At 33.2% G+C, this 5,079-nt stretch overlaps 1 pseudogene; it reads left to right on the top strand.

Moving 5' to 3' along the window:
- Positions 1–2,658: 2,658 nt before the first annotated feature.
- On the top strand, positions 2,659–3,492 carry LOC149239932 (cyclin-T1-4 pseudogene; annotated as a pseudogene).
- The last annotated feature ends 1,587 nt before the right edge of the window (positions 3,493–5,079 follow it).

Below are 5,079 nucleotides of genomic sequence, written 5' to 3'. Positions count from 1 at the left end.
CTAATGCCACAGGTTTTCAGCAGACTTATCCAATGACATCAATGCTTGTTGTGGTGTACTCTTCACATCTAGTTTGTAGAGTCCTCCTATATGAACACCTGTAGAAATATGCCTCATCTAGTCCAACAAGTATTTAATAATACAATAAGATTTAAAAAATTCTACGTTGAGATCCTTATCTGTGATATTTGATACAGAAATTAGGTCCTTCTTAATACTAGGTACTTACCACACATCAGATATATTCTTGATGTTTCCATTAGGCGGAGTGACAAGGACATCACCATGTCCCTTGATCTCATACCCTCTATCATCTCCAAGGTATACTTTTACTCCAGTGTTGGATTCACTAAAATTTCTAAACCATTGCTTTTTACCTATCATATTTGAGGAGGCTCCATAATCTACGAACAAAATATTTGTTTCATCCTCCTTAGTGGCTAGTGTAGCCTCAACCATAAATAATATAACATCTTGGTTCTGATCTGCATCAGCGAAATGACCTGCATCTCTTTTCTGCTTGTACCTCTCCCCATGTGCCTTTTTGTTATGGAAAATTTTATCAATATGGCTTACCTCACCACAATAAAGACATTTATGAGAAGAGTCATGTTTATGTGAGGTCATACCTTGTGGTGTCCTTTTTCGTGATACGCTGCCTCTCCTGTGATCAGACATTGCTTTCCCCTTTAGCTTGAACTTGGTCACCAACGCAAGATCTGAATTTTGAGGTTTGAGGGACAACCTCCTTTCTTCTTCTTGTAGCAAGATCTTGGTAAGCTCTTCAAATCCTAAAGGCTTTTCTCTTGCATTCAATCCTGTTATAAACATTTGATAATCATCCATCATGCCGTTCATAATAATCGTCATTATATCACCATTCGACACATTCTCACCGATATCAGTTAGTTTATCTTTAACCTCCTTTATCCGGGATATGAATGAAGAAACAATATCAATTTCGTCGATCTTCATGAAGATAATATTCTTGCTCAGGTACAAAGTTCGACGGTTGTTCTTGATCTCGTACATTTCTTTTAGAATCCTCCATATATCATTCACCATCTTGCACTCCCGAGTGTGAGGGATGATGTAATCTTTGACTGATAACTTTAGGAGAACCTTTGCCTTCATTTCCCTTTTCTCCTAGTCTTGAATTGTTGTATTCGATCCACCATTTGCATTAGTTGGCTTGACCTCATCACCGGTAGCAATGCCATAGGCATTCTGTCCCTCAAGCACAGTCTAGACCTTAATCTTCCAATTGGTGTAATTGGAACCATCAAACTTATTACTCCCATTAACATAAGCTTCTGCAATTTGATTATTCATCTTGAATGAATAAAAAATTCAATAATTTAAACAAACCCCAAACCCCCTTATATCAAATAATAATTCCTTCAAATACTGCAGAGCCCTTCAATTAAAGAAATTCCAAGAAAATTTAATTAAAGATTTGAAAAAAACACTTTAATTAAAAAAATTTCAAACTTCTTGTTGCAATGGGTCACCAATATATATTAAAAAACTAGCAAATCACATTAATTCAACACATAACCTTTAATTCAACGCAGCACCAAACATTCATTTCTCATGTCTTCTCACCAGATGGATGAGAATCTCATGTTGCATCAAGGATGGCAATCTCCTCCACGTCTCCTGCGGCCTCAATGGTAGTTTCTTGCATCTCTTATACCATGTCAAGAGTTGCATAGGGAAGACATGAAATGACACACCAGAACAAGAGGAGCTCATAGTTGTGGATCACAAGGAGCTCCTTTAAGCAAAATGCCACACAATAGCTTCACATTAATCTAAATATTAAATAGATACAATTTGTTAAGGACGGCAAATCATATTCTAGCAGAATAGGAAATAAATAACTATAAAAAAGAAAATCACAACTACCTAACAATAATAGCATATTCTCCATTAATTCTAACAGTATGTTATTCGTGATAAATTCAACATATTACATGCAACTTGTTGGTTAAATTCAAGGTATCATATGTGAAATGTGTTGGTTATGTGTGTTGTGAATAGATAGAGGCCATTGGTGAGGGCAAAGGAAATTTTCTAAAATTATTTGCTATAGCATTTCACTTAGTGGTTGGTTGACACTACTTTTTTAAATTATTGATATTTTAATTTTCTTTTAAATTTTTTGATTGATATATATTTTTATTAATATTATTTATATAGAAATTGTAATTAAATAATTTATATAAAACGAAAATATATGGTTGGAATATAGAATTGAATTACTTTGAAAATAATTTATTTGTTTGAAGTTTGAGAATAATTTAGTTTTTCAAAATAATCTTTCCCAATTTTATATTCTGACTGTTATCTTTGTTCTTATCCAATTTTGTATTCCATAAATATATGTGTCCCTAATCTTTAAATATATATTTTTCCTAATCTTTTATTTCTTTGGTATGTCTTTGCATTTCTTTGATGTATCTTCGCCACTCTGGGGCAATTGCTAGTCATTACATATTTAAACACGTTAGATTTACCAAGTCGTCAGATTGTTGACTACGTTTCATCGCCTCGCCCATATAAATGATCTCCTCTGCATCCCGCCCACATCCACCAATTATATCACATCTCATCTCCAGCCTGCATTTAGTAGTGTCCAATCAGAGAAACTGAAGAATGGATGGTATTTCACCAGCATGCCAAATAGATGAATCCGGCCCTTCCAGAATCCTTGGATTGGGCGAGGCATGGTATTTCCCCAAATCCCAAATTGAAGAATCTAGCCCTTCCCGCATCGATGGAATCGACGCCGAGAAAGAGGATAGCCTCAGGAAATCGTACTGCTCTTTTATCAATCGTCTCGGCCTGGAATTACGGCTGCGCCGGGTGACCACCTCAACGGCAATCATACTGTGCCACCGATTCTATCTCCGCCAATCTCACAGCCGCAACGACAGATACACAATCGCAACCAGCTGCCTGCTCCTCGCCAACAAACTCACGGAGGCGCGACGGAAAATATTCAAAGATCTGACTCTGCTTTCCTACCAAGTCCTCCATGAAGACGCAGACCCAGCCATTGCGAAACTCATAAAAGACCCACAATTCTTCCAGGAAAGGCAACACTTACTCATGAAGGGCGAGCATCTTGTTCTCAGTACACTCAGATTCGATTTGGATATCGAAACTCCATACAAAACCCTAGTCTCTGCCCTCGAAAAGTTGCAAGCTGTACGATGGCATTCTGAGTTTGCCCAGGTTTCTTGGAACTTCGTGAATGATGCGTTAATGACGATGGTGAGTCTCCAGTTCAAACCCCGCCAAGTCGCTGCTGCGGCTTTCTATCTGGCAAGCAGGTCTCTCGGGGTCCAGTTGCCATCGGATACAGAGAACCCATGGTGGCAAGAGTTCGATACGTCTATTTCTCAACTTGAAGATATTTGCAATCAACTGTTGGAGTTTTATGAAACGAGAAAGTTGCCCACCAAATGCTCCTCAGAATTGGAATAGCTCGCCTGCTGGTAATATTAATGGATGGCGTACATCCACAAGTACGATTTCTAGCGCCCCAATTGATTCGAGGAAGGAAGATTCACATAATGCAACCAATGCCGTTGAACACAGTTTGGCGTGACAGAGTTGGAACAATAATAATTCAAGCGATTATTATTTCGAAACAGTGATCAAGTACTTTGAAGTCCCTTCTTTCTTTCAATATTCATAAATTGTTTCCAGAAACGGATAGCCTTGTTCCATTCTTAGAAATTGTAGAAAATGATCAAACGTGTACGGCATGTAATGAAACTTCGTTGGATAGATATTGATGATATAATGTTATTAGGGTGGGTGTTTGACTGATTTTAATTTTTGTGATTTATAATGAATTAATCAAAATTTTTAAGTAAAAATAAATTTTTGGCCGATGCTTTTCAAAATAACAATTATGTCTTTCAAAACAAGCAGTGTGGTTCATCATCTAGACCAAATAAATAAACCATTGTAACTTTTAACTTTTTACATAAGAAACATAATTTAAAAATATATGATTTTTTAATTTATATTTATTTATAATTTTAAATTATAAATTTATAAAAAATATTAATTATGTTTTCATATGATATAAATTAATGTTTTAGTAGCTTAAAGTTGATATAATAATATATTTATTCCGAATTAAAAATTTATTTATATATTTAGTAGAAAATATTTAAATATATGTTAAAATTGATTTAAAATCATATATTACTAGTATAGATTCATTTTAACTATTAACCACGAATTTAATGTTAGTTGAGAGGGATCAAATTATTTGAGTGTAAACATATTTTAGAATGCAAAAAATAATGCTTAATTTTTTATTGTTTAATTTGTGTTTTTGAATGTTATAGAGACTACATAGATCACATTTCTTTCGTGTAAAAGTATTTTAGAATACAAAAAATAATGTGTAAATTTTTATTGTTTAATTTGTATTTTTGAATGTTATAGAGATTACATAACATATGCATCTCCACATTAAATTGAGTTTTTTGCTATTAATATATTTTAAATTATATATCAATATTTATTCATATTAAAATATTTTTCTTTTTTATAAATCACAACGTTTTGTTAGAACCTACTAATGACGCTCATCTTCAGGTCAAGGTTTTATTCATAACCCACTTTTCATATTTTATTCTATATAACATAAAAATATTTTTTTTAACATTTATTCTCTCTCTCTCTCTCTCTCTCTCTCTCTCTCTATATATATATATATATATATATGAAGTTGATATCATGTATTAAAATATTTTTGAAAAGTATAAAGTTTAAACATCTTGCTCATATTTTTTTAAATTCTAATTACTTTATATGAAATTATATTAGACCATATGGACAAGTAATTAAATATACATATATATTTTTTTCTCTTTTATTATAACCAATATCGTTTTCTATTTAGAGAATATCTTATTTTTATTTTAAGAGGGACGGACATACCTACACATCAGCGTGACACTATGTTGTAGAATGAGGGGCTCAAATCAATAAATGTATATAACATTCTAAATATATTATGAATATCTTTTTTATAGTAATTTGAAGCGTGAT

The sequence above is a fragment of the Pinus tabuliformis genome, chromosome 8, assembly GCF_031772625.1.
Source record: "Pinus tabuliformis cultivar Carrire ecotype Pingquan chromosome 8, CPIR1, whole genome shotgun sequence".
Classification (NCBI taxonomy): domain Eukaryota; kingdom Viridiplantae; phylum Streptophyta; class Pinopsida; order Pinales; family Pinaceae; genus Pinus; species Pinus tabuliformis.
The sequence above is the reverse complement of the archived record's forward strand: the minus strand, read 5'-3'. Positions and strand labels throughout refer to the sequence as shown.